The sequence below is a fragment of the Dermacentor albipictus genome, chromosome 5 (assembly GCF_038994185.2).
Source record: "Dermacentor albipictus isolate Rhodes 1998 colony chromosome 5, USDA_Dalb.pri_finalv2, whole genome shotgun sequence".
NCBI lineage: Eukaryota > Metazoa > Arthropoda > Arachnida > Ixodida > Ixodidae > Dermacentor > Dermacentor albipictus.
The window spans coordinates 39893166-39920943 of NC_091825.1; the positions used below are offsets into that span (position 1 = coordinate 39893166).

The window sequence follows — 27778 nt, forward strand, 5'->3', positions numbered from 1 at the left end:
GCCTATCTCCCAAGGCTTTCTTTACTTCTTCCGGCGTTACCTTTGCGATTTAGAATTCCTCTAGACTACTTTCCCTTCGATTATCGTCGTGGGTGCCACTGGAACTGTATAAATCTCTATAGAACTCCTCAGCCACTTGAACTATCTCATCCATATTAGTAATGATATTGCCGGCTTTGTCTCTTAACGCATACATCTGACTCTTGCCAATTTCTAGTTTCTTCTTCATTGTTTTTAGGCTTCCTCCGTTCCTGCGAGCATGTTCAATTCTATCCATATTATACTTCCTTATGTCAGCTGTCTCACGCTTGCTGCTTAACTTCGAAAGTTCTGCCAGTTCTATTCTAGCTGTAGGGTTAGAGGCTTTCATACATTGGCGTTTCTTGATCAGATCTTTCGTCTCCTGCGGCAGTTTGCTAGTATCCTGCCTAATGGAGTTACCACCGACTTCCATTGCACACTCCCTAATGATGCCCACAAGATTGTCGTTCATTGTTTCAACACTAAGGTATCTTCCTGAGTTAAAGCCGAATACCTGTTCTGTAGCTTGATCTGGAATTCTTCTATTTTCCCTCTTACCGCTGACTCATTAATGGGCTTCTTAGGTACTAGTTTCTTCCGTTCCCTACTCAGGTCTAGGCTAATTCGCGTTCTTACCATCCTGTGGTCACTGCAGCGCACTTTGCCGAGCACGTCCACATCCTGTATGATGCCAGGGTTAGCGCAGAGTATGAGGCCTATTTCATTTCTAGTATCGCCGTTCGGGCTCCTCCAGGTCCACTTTCGGCTATCCCGCTTGCGGGATAGCCGATTCTACAGCAAATCTCAACACTCGGACTTGGTCAACGTCTCCATGACTACATCAGTGACTTCCTGTGGGGAAGGCAAGCCTCACTACGAGTCGGCTCCCTGCATTCACAGCCTGTCAAATTGGACCAGAGGGGTGCCCCGCAGGACTCTGTGATATCCCCTACCCTCCTCAACCTGGCCATGTTAGGACTGTCCAGGCAACTGACTAGAATATAGAACCTCCAACATACCATCTATTCAGATCACGCGACCATGTGGGTGGCAAAGGTGAGCGAAGGACAAATCGAGCACACTTTACAGGATGCGATCCGAACCACTGAGGAGTAATTAAACCCAACAGGTCTATGGTGCTCGTCGTGCAAGTCTGAGCTGCTGCTATACAGATCCAAGAGATGAGGGCTCAGACCGAAGGGATGGGACACAGGCGCCGACCCATGCGTCCACCTGTACACCACTGACGGCAACACGACAAGGCAGGTCGGTCCGGTCAAGATGTTGGATATGACAATAGAGGCAAATGGCTCAAGCACCATCGCGGTCACTAAGCTCACCTCGAAGTGCGACAACGCCACATGCCTACTGAGACGAATGGCCGGCAGGCATCACGGGCTTAAGGAGGACAACCTGCTTAGACTGGCACAGGCCTTCGTAATGAGTCACTTCGTGTACATCACGGCCATGCAAAATTGCGCTAAAGTGGAGAAAGACTAACTTGAAGCGCTCCTACGCAAGGTCGCCAAAAGAGCCATGGGTCTACCCATGCACACGAGCATGGCGGCACTGGACGCACTAGGCATGTACAACACGCTGAGCGAGATTGCGGAAGCACAGGAACAGGCACAGATCACCAGGCTCTCCGGCACACCTGCGTGCAGATAAATCCTACGAGAAATCGGCTTCGCGCCTCGTGAGATCGAGTGTAACAGCTACGGGCTAACACCCGACCAGAGGAAAAAGACAGGGCAGTCTCCTTGCCCAGGAATATGAACCCATAGCACAACATGACCAGAAGACTTGCTCCTAGCAAAGCACTCCTCCTACAGGCAGACAAAGGTGGCACGGTCATCAGTCCGTGCACGCACCTCACTGATAGTCCTGAGGTGGCCGAGCAGGCGGCCATCAGCCTTGCACTCCTTGGTATACTGTGCCTCCAAGCTTGTTATACTGCGGCTCCAAAAGGGCAATTCTATCCTTCGGAACAGGGGGCATACCCCCGACCGTTGGCCGAATACTTGGTACTCAACACCTCACACCACACTACATCAATTAATTCCCAGCGCACACGGCACCATTCGAGGAGCCGCTCGCTAACCGCAACGAGACGGCACACGAGGTCGCTCCAGGCCCATCTCACCGTGCGAGCCCGGACTCAGTCTCGGCAGCATAGGAGAGCTCGCGCGATCCCCTCGCCACTTACAACGATCTCACCCAGCACAATAAATTAGTCAAGAAAACCATGCCGCTACCACACAAACACAGAATAAAGCACAAAAAAACACTGTACAGGCGGCTTCAGACGCGCACCTACCTATCCCCGGCCTTCCTACACAAAATCATTCCGGACGCGCACTCTCGCAATGCGTACGACTTTTGTAAAGATGCATGTCGATCAGGCACGTACCCAGGGGGGGGCCCGGGGGGGCCCGGGCCCCCCCCGAAATCAAGTGGCATACCCCCCCCCCCACCCTCCCCACCCACGCCACCACTCCTCACACATTCCTAAAGCGCGGATAAATTAATGTTGAGACTTGGCAGCTGTTCATCGGTCAGCCTTATGCTGCCTTTTTCACTCCTTTTAGATGGCGGTAGTTATCGGCATCTCTTGTAATGTGAAGGACAGTTTTCTCATAGATTCCGCACCCGCGCGATTAACTCGAGATGCGTTCAGTTGTCACCATCTATTCAACCGTCACGCGCATAGCTGTTGCTTTTGTTAGTTCAACCTTCTTTGTTTAGGATGATCCTGGGACCAGGAGAGGGATGCGGCTGTCACTCAGCTGGTTTGTACTCTCATGGAACGAGTTGCGGCCGGAGAAAACGCCAATTGCGTTTAACTTTTCCCTTTGCCTCATTATTTCCTTGAGTTACGGCTCGCCGCGACGCTGGCAGATGCCCGCAACCATATACACGTGATATGGGTTAGATACGGTGGGAAATAAAATTATGTGAAAGAGCGTCTATCATGAAACCCTGCAATAACCCTTAAACCCATAAGCAAGATGACTGTCGCCCGTTACCTCGTCTGTTTTTCCTTAATTGTATAGCACTTTTCGTGCAAAATTGGAAACTGGAAACAAAAATCGCAAGGAGTTGAGAAATTAAGCGATCTACTAAGGGAGAGAGCCAACGCAACAACAAAAGTGCTAGCAAAAGCGAATAATAAAAATGTTAACCGTTGTTTATGAGAATACTTATGGATCAACATCTTTTTATTTAAAAAGGAAGTAGAGAAAACGCCGCCGGAAGTGGAGAATAATTACTTGCTTTGAATGACGCTTCTACAGTTATCGGTCGAACCGCCTCACGTAGCCACTTCTCTGATGTTCTTATGTGGGTGTTTTTCTAGCCTTTCTCTGTGAGCGCAGTACGTCTAGAATCGCAGAGTCCTGCGCTCTACGTAGTTGTATGGGACTAGTGGCCGCACAGCGTTACGCAATTCGCGGAACTGTCAAAACTGATCCACAAGGCGAAAATAACTGATATTCGAAACTATAACACGAGAAAGACTGAAGATGCCGTAAAAAATTAACGCAGCCTGAAATCAGTAAAAAAGAAACCTGGCATAGGACAAACCATGATGTATGCACTAAAAGATAATAGGGATAATATCATAAGCAATCTCGAAGATACAGTAAAAGCAGCGGAAAAATTCTAAGCTGACCTGTATACAGTACCCAGAGGAGTCACGATACCTCACTTAGAAAGAGTAATGAACAGGATACAGAAACTCTCCTATAGCTAGCGATGAGGTCAGAAGGGCCCTGCAAGACATGAAACGATGAAGAGCGGGAGGAGAAGGTGGAGTAACAGTCCATTTAATCAAAGATGGAGGAGACATAATGCTTGGAAAACTGGCGGCTCTTTATACGAAGTGTATATCGACTGCAAGGGTCCCAGAAAACTGGAAGAATGCAGACATTATACTGATCCACAAAAAAGGAGACGCTAAAGAATTGAAAAATTACAGGACCATTAGCTTGCTCCCAGTATTGTATAAGATATTTACCAAAATAATCTCCAATAGAATAAGGGCAACACTGGATTTTGTCAACCAAGGTAACAGGCTGGCTTCAGGAAGAGATACCTTACAATGGATCACATCCATGTCATCAATCAGGTTATCGCGAAATCTGCAGAGTACAATAAGCCTCTCTATGTGGTTTATATTGATTACGAAAATGCATTGTATTCAGTAGAGATACCAGCAGTCTAGAGGCACTACGTAATCAAGGACTACAGAACGCTTACGTAAAAAGCTTGAAAAATATTTCTACTTGCGTGTGGTATTTGTTTGTTTGAACGAGGTGCGTGGGCGCCATCACTCCAGAAAAGAGGAGTAAGAACGAACTGGGCTCGCGCTGTGAATCTAACCGGTCAGCGCTGCAACCTTTATTGTAAATACAATCTGTAAATAGTTTCTCGTCTTACTGGCTCGTCCTTCGCGTAAGAATATATACAGAGGTTCTACAGCTACCTTAATTCTACACAAGAAAAGCAGGGAGATACCATAGGGAAATGGGTCAGACAGGGAGACACAATTTCTCCAAAGCTATTCACTGCGTGCTTAGAAGAATTGAAGCTGTTAAACTGGGAAGGCTTAGGAGTAAAGATCGATGGCAAATATCTCAGCAACCTTCGGTTTGCCGATGGCATTGTTCTATTCAACAACAATGCAGACGAGTTACAACAAATGATTCGAGACCTTAACAGAGAGATGATAATGATAAATAGCCGGGAAAAGGAACAAGAGATCAGGATCGCCAGTCGGCCACTAGAGACTGTGAAGGAGTACGTTTACCTAGGTCAATTAATTACAGGGAACCCTGATCATGAGAAGGAAATTCACAGAAGAATAAAAATAGGTTGGACCGCATACGGCAGACATTGCCAGCTCCTGACTGGAAGCTTACCATTATTATTGAAAACTAAGGTTTGCAATCAGTGCATTTTGCCAGCGCTGACATATGGGGCAGAGATTTGAGAATGAGTTAAGGACCGCGCAAGGAGCGATCGAACGAAGATTGCTAGGCATAATGTTAAGAGAGAGAAAGAGAGCGGTTTGGATCAGAGAGCAAACGGGTATAGACGATATTCTAATTGACAACAAGAGGAAAAAATGTAGCTGGGCAGGTCATGTAATGCGCCGGTTAGTTAACCGTTGAACCATTAGGGTTACAGAATGGGCATCAAGAGAAGGAAAACGCAATCGAGGACGACAAAACATTAAGTGGAGCGATGAAATTAGGAAATTTGCGGGCGCTAGTTGGAATCGGTTGGCGCAGGACAGGGGTAAATGGAGATCGCAGGGAGAGGCCTTCGTCCTGCAGTGGACATAAAACAGGATGATGATGATGATGATGATGATGATTATGATGATGATGATGATGATGGAGGTGGTGGGCCCCCCCCGAAAAAAAATCCTGGGTACGTGCCTGACGTCGATGCGTGTCGCTTTTGTAAAGCTAGCCGTGCTCACATGCTCTGGGGTTGCCCGCTGGCACCGGGGGCCAGGACCAAAAAGGAAGAGCGGGACCGAGCTCTGCGTAGCTCGGACCTTGAAGCACAGCTCTGGCTTATCCATCGAGCCCGCGACACTGCGGATGAGCGTGGCGTCTTTGTCCCGTCGCGGGAGCGGCTCGCGGCGCGCTACTCACGCGCACCGAGGAACCCAAATAAAGTTATTCATTCGTCCATCCATTACACCAATTAGTTAGGGTGTCAATGTCAGAGAGGACTCTAATAATATTTCTGTCCGTATTTTATTTCTCTAGAGATAAATCAATCATCACAGAACAGATGAACGCTGAATAATTATTACATAATCCCACTGTGGTGTAGCTCTTACAAAATTCAAGCCTAAATTTGGTTGAGGCGCAGGTAAGCTAATGAAAATAGGAAGATTTCTATATATAAGGCAACCTTATTTTGCAGGAAAAGATTTTAAGGAGGCTAGAGCCCTCCGTCCTGGCCCCACTGGCCTCTGCCGCCTGCCTGACCTGGCTAATTCTGTACTTTTCTCCTGAGAAGTCGGAAAGGGCGAGCAGTGCCTCGCACAGCTCAATTGTGGCATTGCTTTTTGCCATATGTGCATGCTTAGTGCACTCCGATGTTACAAGCATTAGAGTCGGTATGCTATTGCACGAATGCCAGTTGGCCGTGGCAGACTCGGTTATTTGCTGCTGACAGATCGCGTTCACAACTTCGCCGTCCACAGATCGCATTTTAATACGCAGCTGTGTCTCTGCAGTACTTATACTACCTAGGTTTATTAGAGTACATTGAGTAAATATGTTGTGCGCGTGATTTGCGGTTTTCGTTGTTGTACTGGGATGCATCTTCTTGGCAATGGGAGCTACTGTAATTTTGGATCTGATGGAAGAAGGAAGTGCTACGACCAGTTCGATTAGATAAATGGGGTATTCTGGTATATTGAGTCGAGCCAGTATAGATTTACCAGTTTTTGTGAAGCTGTGGCGTTCTTTCTGTCGCATCACAGTGGCCTGCCTGAGTTCATCGGAACTATTATGTATTCCGAAAGTGAGCATGCGCTCCATAGAAGTACATTTGAGCAGGCCCAGAGCCGCTTGAAAATGTTTCTGATTATCATGTTGGCCTGACTTTCCTCTTCCTTGTCCATGATTTGGTAGGGTAAGCCATACCGGATTCGACTAATTGCTGAGCGCTGTTCGGGCCTCAAGTCTCGCATGGCCACATATTGGTACGCCACTCGACGTATCATTTGGGCTAAGTTGTGGAGTGTGGATTTGGCCGATTTGAGCCTCCATACAGTTCTCCCGTCAATCTGACGCCACAAACCCAGGTCTCGCATCGTGGGTGCCTTTCGGATCATGTTGCCCTCCACCATAATGCAAACCAACCCTATTGATTTGTAGCCTTCCAGGGGATCCCCGATGACCGGATTTTTCTGGCGGGTACTTCAGCCTGCTTCCTCGGAAAAATTTCTTCACCGCTAACACTGAAATTCAGGGCGTCTGTTCTTTATCCCCTAGGGAACATCGGCTCGCCCACAGCATGATGTCGTCCGCGTAGAGCACCTAACCTAGGTCGGATATCTGACCCAAATTACGTGCGAGGCGATAGACGGCCATGTTGAAGAGCAGAGGCGATATTATCGATTCTGAGGTGTTCTATTGGTATGCATTTTAAATATCTCCTATGTGATTTGGCCAAAACGGATGCGTGCCTCGCACTTGGAAATAATCGCCCTTATGTCTGCCGGGTGCGCTGGCCCCAACACATGACTTCGAGGTGTTCGTGTATTGCGGCGTGAGAGACGTCGTCGAAGGCTCCTTTGAGGTCTTGGGCTACACTAGTCTCTCGTCATCGTACGATATATTAGTTATTATTTTCCTCTCAAAGCAGGAGAAACGCGTCTTGACACGCTAAACCCGTGCGAAATGGTTTCATTGAGCCCGGGCACCAGTTCTGTCCTTCCAGGTAACGCTGCAGTGCGCTATGAGTCACCCTCTCATAGAGCTTTTCCAGGGTGCTCGAGGAGTCAGAAGGATTCGCGAGAAGTTGAAGGCTCCACAATTTAAACCTGAGGTTAGCAATTAGCACCTTGCGCCATTCATCTTATTAAAGTCATGTCCCTTTGTTTTTCAAACATGAAATTTTTAACAAGCTGTTTAATTATTCATTATTTAAGTTTATATCACGCGTAATTTCGATAACAGTACAATTGGCGGATGTGGGTGACACCAGGATAACGCCAAAAATTACAAGTTCTTCAGCGCAACACCGACTCAGTATTCGCTGGAATAATGATTAGGTTGGCAGATAATTAGTGAGTACTACTTTTTCATGCTTACATATGTAAAACAATGCCTGTAGTACGCTACTCCATCGTACTTGGTCAGCTGAACAAGGCACTGACTTTATTTTTCTAGAAATGGTGCAGGATACGTAAGACGTGCGTACAAAGTTTAATTCGTTTGGTTATTTGTGGCTTTATGTAAGCATTATACTAATGGTCTAAGGTACCATTGGAGAATAAAACTTTGCACTGCCTTTCCGTGTGGACGAGATGGGGTTCAAGTGCGAATCACATGCGTGAATTGTTTTAGGCTGTGTGGTAATATTACACGCTACTGAAATTTCTACTGCAGCTGCTCGACAGAGTCACCTTTAGTGATAATTATGCTGGAATCAATAAGGTTGCACAAAGGCTGTGCGTTATATTTGATGATATTTGATATATTTTAATGATATTTCAGCTGCATACTAAGACTTAATAAAGAAGAATATGACCTCTGGAAGACACCTCGCAGCGTAGCGCTTTGAAAGTTTGTGGTGCGCACAGCATTTAACAAACTATTGAATCCAACGTTTATAATCCCAACATTAAGTATTTATAATATTCAGCTAACCAGACGTCCTTCTGATTCACAATACTGGCTTCTCTTTTTCTCTGCTCTTCTTCTTTAGCAGCGTAACAAATGTATTGTTACGCTGCTCTGCACAATGTTGAGAAAGATCAGCACGATCTTGGGACTAAAGCAGACGACGCCTCAGTGACGAGACTGCTTTAGACATGTGTTTGCAAATTACTGTAAATTATTGTGCGTACTGTAAATACGTTTGCCGTGTTGTTTTTTCTCTCCGCTACAATATTTTTTTCTAAATCGTAGCTAAGGGGGGAAGCTTTACCTCCTATAAGGGTCATAAGCCATCCTTACTCTTGAGAGACATTGCACGAAAATTAATCAGTTATGTTAGCCTTAAAAGAAACACTTAAAATCTGATTTCATAGGCAAAATATATGTTTAGCTGGCATCTTTTTTATATAAATTCAACATACTTGCGAAATTTCAAGATACAATATTTTAATTATACAACTCGTTACCTGAGAAAATAAAAACCTCATCACAATTCTGTAGGCTGCACCTAATGTTTCATCTAATCTGGATAACAGTAATATATCGTAGGCTAGTCCTAAATATGACACTAACTTCTGAATGTGGCGATCTGGAAAACCTTCTCACGCATTGCAACAAGTTCACTTAAGTCGTAAATTCATACATCAAATCCGTCCGATTTCAATGCGCCAAAGCATGCAGTTTACAAAAATTTGATATTAGTTGTTTGATACAGTTGGTATGACATTATGAGAACAACGAAAAACTGCGCAAAAAAGAACAAGACAGAAAGAACCACACGACACAGGCACAGACTAACAACTGTTTTAATGCTCCAACGCCTCTTTCCTACCAACAGCAGAACGCATGCGCACCGACCGTAAAGAGCAATGCCGCTATCATGTAGTCAAGCCTAGAAACGCTAACTCCTCCAGTACAAATGTATAGAAGCCTCACTAACACATTTATCCGGCCCTAATCTCGCGATTTCTAGAGCTTCGATTACTTCACGCTCTTTCTTATCACTTGCGCGTCCGACAATCTTAGTCCTGCCAAAAAGTGGAGTACAAACTTTGCCGTTATGCCTGCAGGTCTTGCAATGCTTAGGAAGATGCTGTCCTCTAGAATCATCTAGAATCATTTTCTGTTGGCCCTTCTTCGGGCTGTTGTCGAGTCGCTGTTGAAGTCTTTCCGACCAAGTTCAAAGCCTCGTGGGGCGGATCCGCAGGAGAGGAGGAAGTATGAAGTTATGCCCTATGTCCACAGGGTCTCGCACGGCTTGAAGAGGATCGCGGGTGAATTCGGCATACAGCTTCTCTTTTCGGCACCTTGTTAGCTGTCCAGTCTGTGCAATTTAGTTAGACCTGATAGGAAAAAGAAAATTGAGTGCATCACTAACGACAGGAACAATGCCCTGTAGAGCGAATGTCATCTATGAGATTCCGCTGAGTTGTGGCAACGTGTACGTTGGACAAACAGGCCGCTGCATTATTATTGGATTATTAGAACATGCCAATTCCCTAGATGATTCTAGAGGACAGCATCTTCCTAAGCATTGCAAGACCTGCAGGCATGACGGCAAAGTTTGTACTCCACTTTTTGGCAGGACTAAGTTTGTCGGACGCGCAAGTGATAAGAAAGAGCGTGAAGTAATCAAAGGTTTAGAAATCGCAAGATTAGGGCCGGATAAATGTGTTAGTGAGGCTTCCATATATTTGTACCGCAAGGAGTTGGCGTTTCTAGGCTTGACTACATGATAGCGGCATTGCTCTTTGCGGTTGGTGCGCATGCGTTCTGCTGTTGGTAGGAAAGAGGAGTTGGAGCATTAAACCAGTTGTTAGTCAGCGCCTGTGTCGAGTGGTTCTTTCTCTGTCTTGTTCTTTTTTGCGCAGTTTTTCTTTGTTCTCATAGTTTTTTGATGCTCAGTAACTGATTTGTCAACTTCGCAGCTCCATTTTTTTAGAGTTACCGATTTCCGACAATTCTTGCCAAAAATGCGATTTATTAATCAAAAATAATATTACTGCAATCACTGCGATTCAACGTTCTCTCTTAAAATGCAATACTTCTTGTTCAAATTGGTTGAGTGGTTTTCTCATGAAAGTATTTACGCGTTTTCCAAGTATTCGAGCCATCGGCCTGGGATATGGGCCCGAGCTTAAGCTTCCTCTTAATGCATCACACCGGTTCTATACGAATCCCGCCACACATAACACCGTCTATACGCAAGCCCGCGGCCGTAGTGGTGCACAGATATGACAAAACACAACACCAACAAAAACAAAGGGAAGCTTCGCGGGAGGTGTAATTTCGGCCAGACGTCTCATCCGGAAAAACAGCACCCTGTCTGGCAACGTTTCAAACAAAATAATCGATTCATTACCAGTCGAGCAAGTAGCCGGTCACCTTCAAGATAAGGCTGATACGTAAGAGCGCTCTTTTTCATGTACCGAGGGGAAGTAACAGTTTCAGGTTGTGTTTTTTTTTACTGTATTTTCTTTAATTGTGCATCATGACATGCATCAGGGCGCAAATTTCAGTTCTCTAAGGTCGAAATGACACAATTATACAGTCCTGGGCATGTCTTGGCTTCTGAGCCAACACGACAGATAGCAGTAAGCTATACTACCGGTAATAAGTTTCGGTCACCATGTCTTCAGTGTATTATGTGAATTAAGTTAGTTTGTGGTGGCATCATGATATCTGCCGGCGCAGAAGTAACCATAGCCATCAGAATCAGAATCCACTTTATTTCCAGCACACTAGTTGGGGGGCCCCCAGGTATAAAGCTGTATACATGGGAGCCCCCCAACTGTATATAGCTGTATATAGCTTGGCGGGAGCTGGGGGTGGCCTACAGAGAGCAACAGGCAGTGGATTTCACAAATTCGAACAATTGTGAATGCACACAGACATTATCAAGAAGAATTGAGCTTGCTTGATATAGATACAGCATACTTGGTCGACACTATCACAGAATGCATAAGCACTGCAGGAAATGTAGGAGCCAGAAGAAAAGAGGGAAAGGCCATTGCTTCATCAGCTAATCACGCACCACCGATTTAAACGTGCCGAGTGGGGCATCGAAAAAACAGTTAGCTTTTAAGAAGCTGTATAGTGTTGGTATGCAGTATAACAGCCTAGATCTACCGTAATCTGTTCGTGTAAGCGGCACTAGTATTAGCCTGTTACATATGCTATATTCATACGGGGAATGTTCTGTATCGTTTAGGAGTTCATTTTTATATATATAAAGATACAGTTTATAGTCGTATAACTAAGACGTTTTAAGCATGTTATGTTTAATGAATGGCATCGTCGATAGTGACAAACATCTTATGCTTGGAAGTGAAAGCAACCACACACCAAGAACCGTGCAAATGTGCGGTGAAAAAGTGGAGGTTCTAGAGATCCACTTAACATGGAATATAAACACCCGTACAAGGACTCGAACACTGCGCTCAAAACAGCAGGTAAAACAACGATCCGCTTGTGTTCTCGGGCTCTACTAAACATACGACGAAAGTATGTGTTTCTGAACAAGCTCCCGATATCATTCCGGATGTTGCCTGGTCTAAGGCAGAACAACTCATGGGTCTTTTCTAGAAACACGAGGACTGTTTTTCGTAGGCATTAATGAATCGAACAAACACCAGTTACTAAGGACCGCACAGTAAAAAAACATTCAGCGCCTGTCTAGTCTATCAGAAACCTTACCGAGTTTCGACACAGAAACGAGAAGCAGCGTTTCGATAAAATCCTATGGGGTCAAATTTACTGCTGCCCATAAGCTCATGCGTGGAAAAATAGTCATGGTGAACTTAAAATGGTGGAACACGTCACGTGAACAAAACCACGAAGAACGTATACAATCTTGTAGGGACAAATGATGCTTTAAACCGACTATGTAATTGTAATCTTCACAAGACGTGGTACTTGGGCTGGAAGATGCGCTCGAAGACTGCCACACAAGCAGTTGGAGAAACAAGCTACAGTTAAAAACGATAGAAAGACAGGTGACAGAAAAAGTTGTGGCCATAAACCATCTCACGATGACTGCTGACGGTAATGCGGTCGCATTAAATCAATGGAGCGATGCAACCTATCGCCACTTTCGGCACGAGTTATGTTTGAGGGATGTACGTTAAAGGGACTATGCTTTTGCGCTTCACTATGAGCACTGAGCGTCATCTTGAGCCGCCGCCCCGAAGCCTGCGCATGGCGTGCGAAACGTACGGCACGCCGATGTGTACGAACGCTGCAAAACGCGTCTCGTGGCAACGGGGCTCCTCTTTCGTTCTTCTTTCTTGTCACGCTGCGCCATCTAGCGTCACTGCCGTGTCAGTCCACGCGTGGCCTCCAATACGAGAAACGTGGTGCGCCGGTGCCAGCGAACGCTGATAATTGTTCCCTCGCTTGAGCGCGAACTCAGTGGCGTACTCGGCGACTCGGATATGGTGTTGCGTTGCTAAGCATGACCTCGCGAGATCATATCCCAGCAGTGGCGGCCGCGTTTTGGTGGAAAGACCCGCGTCCCATGCATTGAGGGCACGTTATTGAAACATCGGTGATCAAAATTAATCCTGAGTCCCCCACTACGGCGTGCTGCACAACAAAATTGAGTGTCGGTCTTCTGAAACCCCAGAATTAAATTCAGTTTGGCGAATAGCAGTCATCAGTGACATTCTGCTTTAGGATGACCGATGGCACTCGTTGCGGGACTTACGGAACGAGTGAGGATGAGGTCTCTTGTATAAAAGTGGCTCTTTGCTAAGAATACCGTTTCGCACTCCTTTTGTGAACTTCGTGAGCAGCTTTCGAATGCGAACTCTGGCTTAGATATCCACGACAGCATATACTATCCGCGGACTGTTTTTCTCCAAGCCCAAAGGGGCAGTCCGGGACGCCTTTTAATAAAATACTCTTTTTATAGCTGAAATAGCAAGGCGTTGTGTTGGACGCTTATTTGTTTGACTTCAGTGTGCAGGCTAAATTAAAAGAAAACTTATCTTTAAATACAAATAATTATAACTGAACCACGCAAAAAAAACTTCCCAATTTCGAAACTTTGACACTGAAGCGTGGCATTCTGCAATAGTTGTGCGCTCTGAGATATATATTTGACCTAATTAGTGAATTCCGGGCCCAGACATCACAGCAAGCTCTAGATAAGAAGAGCGAAAGACAAAGCCGGCGTTTTATCAAATAGATACCTGCCTATGAGAAAGTGCAGCAATGGATGCGGGTTTTGCTTCCTAATAAACGTGGCGTGACCCACGCAGACGTAATATTAGGCACTCACGGCTGTCGTGGCCGCTATACCTTTCATTTCATTTGTTGTTTTAAATGTCTTTTCACTATCTCTTGCAGCACGAAAGCCGAGGTCAGGTTACATAGTGCTAATTCATGGTGGGCAATGACAGTTGTTGACGGAAACAAAGTAACATGGAGTTATGATGCTGTACCTGGCGAAAAGTATGACCTGGGGTTTCCAGGTATAACTAAAATTCAAACAGGGTTTTTCTCCCTCGCTATCCAGACAGACGAACCAAATATTCGAGTAAGTAACCAGATTGCTCTTACTAATTTCATACGCATCTCAGACAAATCGAACACTGGCGCCATCATTATGGATCCGCAAGCGCACCGAAATTAACCCCAAAAGTGGCCCTCCGCTCCACCGCACACCCGCGGGTGACAGCTGTGCACACCTTCTCGAAGCTAACGAGGAGCTCAGACGATAAGTTCACCGACTGACAGCCGATGTTGCTGCCATCTGAACACATCAGCCACGTTCTTCGTCACGACCTCGCCATCGCAGCCCCGGTAACTGTGGGCGTCGTTCTCCTAATCGTGTTATGATTAGCTAGCAACAGCGGCGCTATGGCTCTCACGCAAACCAGTGCTGACAGGCTAACTTCTACGTGGGAAACGAGTGGGCTGAACACTGACGGCAACCGGTGTTCGCGGCCCCAGAGCCAGTCACCTTTTCTGTATGAATGAATGTGTCACCAAAGGAAAACTAGTCGCCGCAGATCCCGTATGTAACACTGCATCAACGATCCAGCCTGCAAATCCTCTGATCACCTTGCCTACCCTTGAAAGTATATCAGATGTTGAAGTACGCGGAGACCCGGTCAAACTTATCGTCGACTGCGGTGAGCAGATGCCTGTTGTGAATGCCGTCCTTCGCGAAAGACTCAGAAAGGCGCTCACACCTGCCATACAGTTCACAGTACGTGTTGCCGAAAGCATTACGCTACCGGTTGTCGGCATGCGTGCGGCACAAGTAACGATTGCCAGCGATAAAACGACCGTCTCATTTATTGTGCAAGAGTGCTGTCCGCATGACCACATTTTTGGGCTGGTCTTTCTTTCCACCTGTTCAGCGTTACTAGACTGTGTGAGAGGTGTTGTGCAGTTGAACCTTCTTTCTTACAGCTACTTTGTGTCTGATGCACGTCATTCGTTCCGCTATTTTGTCGAATTTACATGGTTGCCACCTCAAACCACTACTACTGCACCTTTTAACGCTCGACTACATGTTCCTGATGGTGACTACATCGTTTCTCCGTTTGTCGACGTTATTCTACAGCATGCCGTTGCGCTCCCACGTACCGTTATCACCATTTTCCCATTTTAGTGTTTCAGCCTGTTGCACATGTAGTTTCCCGTAGCATGACAGTGGGCCGTGTGACACCTATGCACCAGCAGGAGATATCTTCGCTCGTGCCCACTATTTCTGCCTCTGTCCCCCCTATCGTACTGGTTTACCGTTCGACTTCGTCACCTTACCACGGGGTCAATAAAATGATGGCTACCGACCTTTCTCCAGCTCACACTGAACACTTTAGGCGCATACTGTTCTGTTTACAAGGAAGATGTGTTAGAGACTGGGTTGACTGAGACAAATCTCTAAGTTTCCGCTTTTCTTTCCGTCTGATAGCCTCTACAAATTTTCGTGTGCTCTGGACTCGCCGCGGGACGACCTGGAGGTCTCCGCCCGCCCGGAGAAGCACATGAAGCGACCCTCTAGGTACACTGTGCCGTATCCACCACGACCCGGGACATTACCACTAGATGCACTCCACACTGCATCCATGGCAGCGGTGGTAACTACTAGTCCTGCAGCCCTGCAATACCAGCTACAGATCGGGGTCCTGTGAACAAGAGACTGCGTGAAGAGCTTTCGGGCGAAAATGAAGATGAGATGAACCAGACACAATTCACGGTTTTGTCCTACAAAAAAAAAAGGTGCTGGTGTCCCGGCTATTTTCAGACCTACCCTTGACGGACGAAACCTATAAAATGTTAACCCTAACATCGTGGCAACAGCGGTTGTAACGTCGGCTCAGGAAATTTCTGTCATCGCGTTAACAAGGGCGGCAGCCTGATGGTTACATGTCAACACACCCAACCGCCACCTGTTTGCTCACGGTAACTGAGCTAGCTGACGTGACTGTAGAAGCCCACGTCTCATATTCATACATGGCCAGCTACGGCAAAGTAGGTTATGTACCTATCCCCAACTAACATTAAGGCCTACAAGAAAATCTACGTCACCAAGGCGTCGTTAGAGCAAAGAGGCTTACTTACACGCCTGAAGGTGGCGACATGGTCAGAGACACGCCGTTGATCTTTTATACTGGAATTCGCGAAAGACCAATCTTTACCTCAACCAGCTACGTTTGGATTCTGCAGGTACCCTGTCACCGAATAAGTCGGGCAGTAAGACTGTGTTACAAATAACAGAGGCATGGCCCCCTATCGAGACATTGTAGCGGCCCGGTGCACTGGAAACTTTGCGGTGCCCTATTTGCAACACGAATGCACCTCGAGAGCGCAACCTAAATGCTCCAACTGGGGTGGCCCACACCCTCCGTCTAATATACAGTGCGTTAGAAAAAGGCTGGTACACTTGCTCGCGCGGGGGAGCATGTAACAGGTGCGGTGGAGCATTTAACCTCCCCCCCCCCCCTCCCCAGCGTCATGAACCACTGCCTAACCCCGACTTGGTTTTCACGAATACGACAAGCCACTCCGAAGATCACCACAAGGCCCTAACACATCTGGCAACACAAGCACTGATGCGGTGAGAAACAGACGTGGGAAGCCCGATGCCTAACCTCCTCCTTCAAAGCTACCGCAGCATGTCGAACAAAACGCACCAAATGACCGCTGCCCCTGTAAGCCTCAGCTGCCACTGCACTAAAGGCAGCAACACGGAAGCACCGAACAATATATTACACGCTCACTGACTCCGATGCTGTTCACAGCGCTCAAAGCTCTTGTCCACGCCAACCCATCGTCAAGATGTCTCCCAGAGGTAGACGCCGTCCTTACAATGGAGCCGTTGGTTTCGGCATCTTACGCTCCACAGGGGCACGCTAACTCAGAGTAATAATCATGGCTTCTGCAACGACAGCCTCATCTTAGGTGACCATCCACAACAGTTTTCACACATGCACAATATTTCAGTGGAATACTCGCGGTCTTCACTCGAAACTCTGTTTCCAGCCGCTGGTGTGAGCGAATCACTTCCCTTTCATCGTCATCTTCAAATCGCGCGTCGACGAAAATTTCCGAATTCAATAGTACTGTTTTCATCATTACCATTGACCGGATAACATGAGCAGATTACTCGTAGGCTTTCGCAAGAATATTCCGGCCTCCGTTCTTGATATTTCGCCTCCCAGTGACAATGAATATGTGTGTGTCATACCATTATTAGGCCAACAAGAATACACTCTCATTGAAGTATACATGTCGCCAGACAACCCATTCGACGCTTCCAGACTTAAAATCTTGATTTCAGCGAAACCTTCCTCATATAAAATTTGTGGGTACTTCAGTACTCACAATGAAATTCGAGGCAGCTCGAAAACATTCGCACGAGGAGCCAAGCTCGCAGAGCTTCTCTCGAACTATTCAGCTGAACCTTAAATGGCGTTAGTATAACCTACCTGAGAGGCCCGAAGATCACCAGCAGCGTTGACGTGACCTTCATAACGAGCTCAGCTGCCCGCAACTTTACCTGGTGTACCGACATGGAAACACGCGCGAGTGACCATTACCCAATTCTTTTATGAATTGTGTGTATGTAGTTGCCACCAACGAAATTCTTTACAAAATCTGCAGATTGTGATGCATAAAAAGACGCTGTAGGCAGGGGAATTACTGCTGCAACAAAGGACGAGGAATTACGACAATGGCTCATTTTCTGAGGAAATGCATACGAATTTCAACTAAAAAACTCAGCTCACCACCAAATGACGAGGAATTTGAAAGATTGCGTGGCATTCGCAGGCTAGCTTAAGTGAAAGTTTTAGGCGCGAAATGCCTTCACCTCCATGCCTGCCGACCGACACAATGTGATATCGGCGATACCTGGATAAACGTAGTCGGCAAAGGTGGATATGCGTCAACCTGCAGCCGAAATTTGGCCAATCCTTACAGGTATGCGCACGCCGCCCCAACAAGTTCACCCATTTGCTGCACTCTCTGCATGAATGAAATTCCATTAAAAAAATCTCACATGAATACAGCAGACAGTGGACAGCAGACAGCATCAGTGGGTGCAAGGCCTCCAATTTCCCCCACAGAGGGTCAGTGTGGTATCCCACAGGCTGGAGTGCCAAAGTTGGATCGGCCTTTCACAATTGAAGAGCTCACCACTGCAAATGCTGAATGAAGCAGACACATCTCCGGGCCATGACGAAATACGCTATGAAGCCATCGCAAAGCTGGAATATTGGAAGTTGGAACTCCTGGAATATTATAATTCTTGGCGGATGTCTCGTGATGTCCCAACGAATTGGAAGCTGGCGAAAATCGTGCCGATTCTGAAATTTTTCGAGCAGCCAACAAGCTGCGCGTCTTTGCGGCCCATCCCCCTACCGAGCTGTGGAGGCAAGCTTATGGAGTGGATAATCTACAAACGTATTAGATAATACCTTGAAAGCCACAATAAGTTTTCTTAAGAAATGAATGGCTTCCGCGAAAACATGTCTGCTATTGATTACGTCATCGCCCTCGTCTCTTCCCTTGAAGGCGACGTTCACGCTGGGGGCATCCAGACGGCAGTTTTTTTTTTTACATCAAGGGAGCTTTTGACTTTCTTTTTCACTACGCCATTCTCCCAGCTTTTGCTAGCCTTGGCCTAGGAGGAAAGCTATACAAATGGATAGAAAACTATTTAACAGAGCGCAAAACATTTATGAGTACTCCGAACGGATCTACAGAATCTTAGAGACAGGAGAAAGGCCTATTCCAGGGTACTTTGCTCAGCCCACTCCTATTCTATGTCACCCTGATAAACACAACAAGAAACCTTCCGCGAGGAGTACACATCACAATCTATGCCGATGCTACCTGTATCTACGACGGATCAAGTTTGGGCTATATCACCAAACAACGACTTGAAAAAGAATTGCTGAAGCAATCCATGTATTTGGCTCCCCGAGGTCTTCATCTCTCGCCAGAAGAAAGCACAGACATGGCTTTCAAAGAAAGAAAATAATCAAATATCCACTCTTACTCGGTTGACGACCGCTGCCGTACGCACGTTCTCAGAGATTCCATGGAATTGTGGTAGACAGAAATCTCTCTTGGTCACCTCAGGTAAAAACACTACGTTCAAGGACTGCGGCAGCATTGCAAGTTTTCAAATTCATGGCGGGAACTCGATGTGGCTGCAACTGCCGCTCAGTGGTACTACTTGAAAAAGCCTATATAAAAGGCACATTGCGCTACTGCCTACCGGTGCTTCAGAGATTATCACCAGCCAACAAGAGCAATCTGGAAGTCACGCGGAACAAGTGCCTGCGGATTCGCCTTAGCCTACCGAAGTGCGCTTCAGCCTCAGGAACAGTAGCGGAAGCACGATGTCCGCCGGCAGATGTTAGCGCTTCCCAAGAAACAATTAGTACCGATCTTCGGCATGTGCTCCAAGGTAGAAAGCATTTCATGTACCACGAACACGTAACCCACAGTAGGTCTGGCTTTAGCCAAACTATGAAGATCTGGCACCTTCCTCCGATTTTTCAGCCACAGAAATTACTGCCTCAGCCTTTTCCTACCTGGACACTTTTCTCGCTAGATATAAAGCAGTTTGTAGCGGTTTAAATGGTACAAATAGTCGCATACCAGAGGGCGCTCTGCTGTAGAGCACTCTCCTCTACTTAGCCGAGGAATATACTCAGCAAACCCTAATACACTGATGCCTGAACCACTCAGGACACTTCCTTCTGTGGTCTGTATGTGCCCTAAACAAGTCAAAGGCTTTTTTATCGGCTGCAATGGAGGACATCTTCATCGTGAGCACAGCGTCACGGCATCAAAGAAGCTGTTCTCTATATAGTGCGCCGAGTGCCTGATAAATGGCGCTTTTTACTGACTCTAAAGGAGCATTTCAAACATGTGCAGTCTCTTAAAAAAAACAATCATCAACGTGTGTCTTTCGACATTGCGTACCTACTACACTTGGCCATTGCATCAGGCCACTGTATCAAATTTCAATGCATACCTGCTTATTTAGGTATTCTGCTCAACGAAAAAGCAGCTGAAGCGGCACGCAATAATATTCAACACCAAAATTATAGTCGGATTTATTTCACTCGATGTGATGCTTCCCAACTAGCTAAAGGATTTGCTTTTGAAGAATAGGATGGGGTGTGGAGCCTGTCGACCCAACAACACCCTTTCTTGTACTAAACTGACCCAAATATCATATGCTGACTTCCATCCATGATTCCTCAACATTTGGAAACTCTATATCATCGTTTTTGCTTTAAGTCCGCCTATGGTAACGGCTTACTGCACTGCTTCGGTCAAGTGACAAGTCCACACTGCAACAAGTGTGGCTCAATTGAAACAGTTGATCATATCCTGTTTGAGTGTCGAGCGTATGCCGACGAGCGTGCGTTCTATGATCACTGCGTGCATTCGCTTACACAGAGACCTTTGTCATTTGACTGTCTCTTAGGTCCTTTAGCCGGCCTCACACAACAGCGGCGTGCGATGAACCTTTCATTTACTTACTCAGAAAACATTGGTCAACTCGACAAGCTGCAGTTGCATTCCGTCACCCTCATGTACCTTTCACACAACGAGATCTGTCACCTCATTGTAGGACGATGCGTACACTGAGAGTCCTTACCATAGCACGCCATTGCCCATGAGTCACAAAACTCAGTGGCCAATATTTGTTTAAAGTATTCATTTTTCTTGGGCCGCTTTCGTTCTCTATTTCTCTCCGCAGTTCCCTACCCCACGCAGTGTAGCATGTCGGCGATGTCTACACGCCGGCTGAAACCTCTGCCTTTCATTAAAGGGTTCTCTCTTTCTCTGCTGCTCAGTTACCGCGCTATTTTATTTCGATGACCACCCGCCATCGTCATCGTATTTACAATGGCAATGCGGCTCTCGTCCAGCTCCACCCGTTTTGCGTGTCTGCGTCAGAGCGCAGCTTTACTCAAAGCGAAGTCGCGAAGATGCTGAAGAAGGACATCATCCTGCCTTCCGCTAGACCATGGGCCACACCAGTTGTTTTGGTGAAGAAAAAAGACAACACCTGTACAGGTTGTGTTGATTATCGCCATGTAAAAAAAATCACCAAAAAGAAGATGTATCCATCGCCCGTTATCAATGATGCGCTTGACAATACAGATGGGGCGAAATGTTTTTTATCGATTGACCTCCGATTGGGCTACTGGCAGATCGCTATTGATGAGGAGAATCGCGAGAAAACAGTCTTTATTACTCCTAATGAACTTTTAGATTGAGCCATGCCCTACGGACTCTGCAGTGCCCCAGAGACTTCGAGAGAATGATGTACATCTTGCTCCGAGGATTGAAGTCGACCATCTCTCTATGCTGTTTCTACGACGTACTCTTTTTAACAGCGGACCTAGCTTTCGTTCCGCCGTGAAGTGTTACAAGAAAAAAGCCCTGCTGTGCGCTGCCTCACGTCGCCTAGCAACCATCTGCGCAAGCGCCGAGCCGCGTAACCTCCTCACAATGCACGAGTGTATGGCGGCTTTGTGTCGTCAGAGGACTCGCAAAAACTGGCGTGGCGACGCACCTCTTGCCTCCTATATGCCATGCGTACGTGCTGCTGCCATAGGAAGAGCAAAGAAAGTCCGTATGCCCGAAGAAGAAGTGGATTACCAAGAAGAATGACGTGCTACCAAATGAGAAGCGATGCGTCACCGCAGAGCTCATCGGGAACACCACACCAAAGCAGCGGCTGAGAAAAGGCAACGCCCAGTCGAGGATCATGAGTTTCAGTTCAGAAAACGCGAGAATTGGTGCCTGAACGCTTGACGTCCTCAATAAACTGAACCCGGCCTACCTGCTTCAAAACTTTCAGCGTCAAGCCCGCCGAGACAACAGCTTAGCAAAACATAGAAACGACTTAGCCAAGCCTACCATGACCTCGCAACAACTAGAAACGGCTTAGCCATGCCTACCAACAACTTAGTAAAACTTAGCATAACGGAGGAAAACCTACAAACTAGTGGGAATAGCGCACGTTTTTTTTTTTGCTTCTACATTTGAAATTCATATTGAGCTTCTCGCGACCCTTCTTGCTGTTTTTTGGGCTGCGAAACTTCAGCTCAACTTGTCGAAGTGTCACTCCGGCTGTCATGAAATTACGGTTCTCGGGCATCTTGTAAGCACGCAACCGAACTTGACCTGGCTAAATCTCGAGTCGTGCAATACTGTCCTGTGCCGTGCTGAGTTAAGGAGGTTCACAGCTTTATAGGATAAGTCTCGTACTTTTGTTGCTTTGTTCAAAACGCTGCTGACATTGCTTGTCGGTCTAAACGGTCTCTAACAATCCTTACAGACTCGCAAACAGCGTGCCGCAACTACCTACGCGGCAGAATAGGGCACAGAGCGCTCCACATACTCCGCTCCGGAGACCACATAACACAACGACAAACAAAAGAAGAACGCATTAGGCATACGATAGTATTGACGCCGGGACACCCGGGAGTGGCAGGGAACCAAGAGGCGAACAGGATAGCTCGAGGGTACACTTATTACCGAGCATCCAACCTAGGCGACCTCGAGGGACCGAACCTGTACCCCAAGACTATTCGGCGATACTAAATTACTACAACGGCTGCAGAAAGCGGTATCCACCACCGCACAAATCCCTTAGCAGAGAGGACTCTGTCGCGTGGAGGCAGCTACAAACGGACTCGTACCCGAACCTAAGCGTACTCAGCAAAATTTATCCCACACAATACAATGACAAATGCCCCTGGTGCCACGAAACACCCACGCTGTATAACATAAGCTGAGCATGCCAGAAGATAGACGTGGTACCCGTTACACCAACCCCGAGTGTGGAGCAATGGGAGGGAGTGCTCTCCAGCGATCGCCAGGTCGACCAAAAAGGTCTGATTCGGCGAGCACAACTGGCAGCAGCATCCAGCTAAGGCCTGGACTAAGGGCAACCGACCGTTGTGTGCTAGGAGATGGACGAATCCATCTCAAGACCGCAAAAGACCAGCGAATCTAGAGCTGATAACGTTTTTCACTCACTGACTCACTCCCTCTCGCTACTGCCACTGCGTTCGTCGTCGTCTTCATCTTACACAACGGATCGCTGGCACCCCTCAGCGCAACCGCGCGAACTCACTCGAGCCCCTGCTCCCGTGCTTGTAGTCGTCTTCTGCCACAGTTGTTCATTGGCACCCCTCGGCCCTCCCATGTGCACTCTCTCGCTCCATTGCTCCTGCCATTTTCATCGTCGTTTTCATCCACAGTGGCTCATTGGCCCCTCTCTCCTCTAACACGCGAAATCACTCGGCCACTGCTACTGCGTTTCTCGTTGTCGCCTATTTGCACAGTGGCTCATTGAACCCTCGGCGCTACCATGCGAACTCGGTCTTGCCACTGCTCCTGCTTTTGTCATCGCCATCTGCTTGCACAGTGGCTCATTGGCTCCCCTGGCCACTACCACGTGAAATTGCTCGCGCCATTACTCTTACGTTTGTCGACGTCGTCTCCTTCGGAAGTGACACATTGGCAACACTCGATTCTATAACGCGAATTCACACGCGCCGCTGGTGCTGCGTTTCCCGGCGTCGCCTTTTTCCACAGTGGCTCATTGGCAGTCCACGGCGCTACCATTGGTACTCGGTCGCGCCACTGCTCCTGGGTTTCTCGTCGTTGTCTTCTTGCACAGTGGCTCATTCGCGCCCCTGTGCAGTACCAAGCGAACTCGCTCGCGCCACTTTTTTGGTGTTTGTCGCCGTCACCTTCTTCCACAATTGGCTCATTGATGCCCACAGACGCTACCAAGCGAACTCGGTCGCGCCACTGCATCGGCGTTTGTAGTCATCGTCTTCTCCCACAATTGGCTCATTGACGCCCACAGACGCTACCAAGCGAACTCGCTCGTGCCACTGCATCTGCCTTTGCCGTGGCTGTCTTCTTCTACAGTGGTTCATCGACACCTCTCGGCTCTACCACGCGAACTCACTCGCGTCACTGCTCCTGCGTTTGTCCTCATCTTCCAGAGCGGCTCATTGGCGTCCTTGCGCACTACCACGCGAAGTTGCTCGCGCCACTTCTCCTGCGTTTGTCGTCATCCCCTTCTTCCCCAGTAGTTCATCGGTACCCCTCGGCGCTGCCATGTGAAATCGCTTGCACCAATGCTTCCGCGTTCGTCGTCTTCGTCTTCTTCCACAGCTGTATCATGGCACCCAACGGTGCTTCCACGCAAACTCTCTCGCGCCACTGCTACTGCGTTTGTCGTCGTTGCCTTCAGTCAAAGTCGCTAATTGGCACCCCTTGGCGCTGCCACATGAATTCGACTGCGCCAGTGCACCTGCGTTCATCGTCTTCGTCTTCTCAACACCTGTCTCATGGCATCCCTCGGCGCTTCCACGCGCACTCGCTAGCGCCACTGCTGTTGCGTTCGTCATCGTCGTCGTTTTGCACAGTGACCCACTAACACCCATCAGCACTACCATGCGAAATCGCTCGCGCCACTGCTCCGGCGTTTGTCGTCGTCTTCTTCAACAGTGGCTGACTGGCACCCCTTGGCGCTACAACGCAAGATCACTTGTGCCACTCCTCCTGCATTTGTAGTCGTCGTCTGGTTGCACAGTGGTTCATTGGCTTCCCTACGTGCTCCCAGGTCAACTCGCTTGCGCCACTGTTCCTTTGTTTGTCGCCGTCGTCTCTTTCCACAGTGGCTCAATGGCACCCCTCGGCTCTACCATGCGAACTCGCTCTCGCCACTGCTCCTGCGTTTCTCGTCGTCGCATTTTTCCAAAAAGGCTCACTGGCACCCCTCGGCGCTACCACCCGAACTCCGTCGCGTCACCGCCCCTGCACTTGTCACCGTGGTCTTTTTCCATAGTGGTACATTCGCGTCCCTGGGCGCAACCACGCGAACTCGCTTGCGCGACTGCTCCAGCGTTTGTGGTCGTCGTCTTCTTCCACAGTTGCTCACTGGCTCCCCTCGGCGCTTCCTCGTGAACTCGCTAGCGCCACTCCTCCTGCGTTTTACGTCTTCGTTGTTTTCAACAATAGGCTCATTGGCGTGTCCAGGGGTAATCACGTGAACTCGCATGTGCCACTGCTCCTGCGTTTGTCATCGTCTTCTTAGCTGTAGCATAGGACCCGTCGGCGCTACCACGTGAACTCGCTCGACCCACTGCTCCTGGGTTCGTCTTCTTCATCTTCCACACTTGGCTCACTGCCGCCCCCGGGTCTACCACAGTACTGGCTGGCGCCATTGCTACTGTATTTGCCATCGTCTTCTTCCACAGTGGTTCATTGGTACCCCGGCGCTACTGCGTTAACCCGCTCACGCCATTGCACCTGCTTCTGTCGTCATCTTCTTCAGCAGTGGATCATTGGGAGCCCCGGCTCTACCACGCGAACTCGCTCGGGCCACTGCTGTTACGTTTGCCGTCATCGTCGTCTTCCACAGTAGCTGAGTGGCATCTCTCGGTGCTGCCACGTGTAATCGCGCGCGCCAGTACTCCTGAGTTCGTTGTCTTTGTATTCTTCCACAGTGGTCTCATGGCACTCCTCCGCGCTTCCAGGTGCACTCCCTCTCGCAGCTGCCGTTGCGTTTGTCATCGTCGTCTTACACTGCGGCTCACTGGCACCCCTCGGCATTACCGCGCGAACTCGCTTGCGCCACTGCTCCGGCGCTTGCCGTCGTCGTCTTCTTCCAGAGTGTTTCATTGGCAACCCTCGGCGCTCCCACGTGAACTCGCTCGCGCCACTGCTCCAGCGTTTGTCGTAACCCTCTCCTTCCACAGTGGCTCATTGGCCCCTCTCCGCTCTATCACGCGATCTCACTCGCCCCACTGCTCCTGCGTTTCTCGGCGTCACATTTTTTTCAGAGTGGCTCATTGGCACCCCTCGGTGCTACCATGAGAATTCGGTCGCCCCACTGATCCTACTGTTGTCGTCGTCGGCTTCATGCACAGTGGCTCAATCGCACCCCTGCGCACTACCACGCGAACTCGCTCGCGCCACTCTTCCGGCGTCTTTCGTCGTCGTTTTCTCCCACAGTGGCTCAATAGACGACCACACGCCAAGTTTCATCCTAGACGCCAGCGCTCGTTTCTCCCCTGGCGGCACGATTTCATCTCCAACGGTGGTTTCCGTCGCCGCTTCCCTTCGCGGTCGCGCCCGCGTTTAGTTCGCGCTGCGCGCGAAACGTCTCATGTTTGCGACGGCGCCTCTTCGGATGACCGGAAATTATTATTGTGTTGTTAACTGTCACGACAGCAATGTAAACATGAAAAGGTTGATGCAACCAGTGAAATTCTGCCGATTCACAAGAAAATGGTACAAAAGAAGCAGACGACAGACATGGATTACTGCGGTGCGCCGAGCGAAGTAAACATCTGGCAAACGAAGCGAGCTCGTTCATTGATCACTCCTGAGTGTATGACGGTTTCTATATGTAACCTACGTGAAATTAATTATTACTCGGTACATAATCCTTTTATTCATATAAAAACTTTAAGTTCAACGAGCGCTTGTCCTGTCTTTTTTCTCGTGTTTCGTTTTTGTGTGCGCTCCCCAAGAATGGAAACCACGTCTGTTGTATGCGCTAGCAGTTGCCGAAGTTCACGCGTGCCGAGAAATTGAATATGTGCTTGATGCATTGAACATGACCGGAGTTCATTCCCGCTTCACCACTGCACCGATCGATGGGGTTACTGGACGATACACACCGGCGTCTTGGTCGCGCCGGCATTGCTGAAGCAGGAATGATTAATAATACTTTCAACTTCCGTCTCTTGAGTACTGTTAAAAAATGGCCAAGCTGTCTACATTGCTGCCTCAATTCCATATTGTAGGAGACGTACTAGTTAAAGTTGTGTGGGCATGTCGTACTTGTGCTTTGCAGCGATATATCTTGTTTATTTCCGCACAGTGTCGATAGAAATCCGTTGTCGCGATCAGATACAACACGGATTTGTAGCAAACATAATGTGAGAAACTGCAAAAATGACTTTAACTCGTAGGTGCCGTATGCATGTGCCGCATCATATGTGCTGACGATTTTTCCGGCGGCACATACGATGTCGTTTCCAATTACCTGCTCAGCGTCACATACATGGTTAAGCAGACGCTGCCCTTTCGCCGCATTGCAGCCATCAAAATAATCGTCAAGCGTACCGATATTCTTAAAGGCAAATATAGCGTGTGCAGTTTGTTTCACACTAAGGAGAAAACTCGGAACGTATTGCATCGCGATGCGGCAAGCAAAGGAGTCGTGCGGCGGCAGCAGCTCGAGTAGGCACACACGCTTGAGGGGCGGTGTCGTGATCTGCGTCGTCTGCTACGGCGGTGGGCGCTGGCCGCATTTTCGGGAAGCATGGTACTGTCAGGGGCAGTGCACCGATTTTATCGGTACTGCGGGAACTGAGCTGATATTCTTTACTAAACGTTGTGCGTCGCCAAACTCTGATCCTTCATTGGCGATAATGGAGTTCCACAAACTTCTTTTGACAGCATGGTTCATTTGTTCTTTCGAAAGGCCGGAGTACTGCGCGTGTGCACGTATATTTCTTCACTGTGTGTGCTACCGTAATGAGCAGCGACAAAACGCACCAAGATGTGCGCGCAACGTGCTCAGTCTTTGTTTGGCTCGAAAAGAAAACAGCACTCAACAATGGGAGTCGAACACGATGAAACAAACGGATACGATTAAATGAAAGTTTTAGGTTCAGACAATGAGCTGGAAGTGATTTTTCTCGATAATCATTCGCTACACCAGACAGACCCTGCCCGCCGCTGGGGAATTGGACACGTCACGCTCGGAACTTCAGTTAGTATCTCGTCATGTCCCCAGCGGCAGCGATGACAGCGCTCATCCT

At 48.1% G+C, this 27778-nt stretch overlaps 1 protein-coding gene across 1 annotated transcript in view; it reads left to right on the forward strand.

The window, feature by feature from the left end:
* The window catches only part of LOC135896855 (uncharacterized), a 514087-nt gene that overhangs the window by 74531 nt on the left and 411778 nt on the right, over positions 1 to 27778 (forward strand). Inside the window, exon 4 of the mRNA XM_070538351.1 lies at positions 13779 to 13968. The gene's annotated coding sequence lies outside the window, so the exon portion shown is untranslated. The remainder of the gene's footprint in view (positions 1 to 13778; positions 13969 to 27778) is intronic.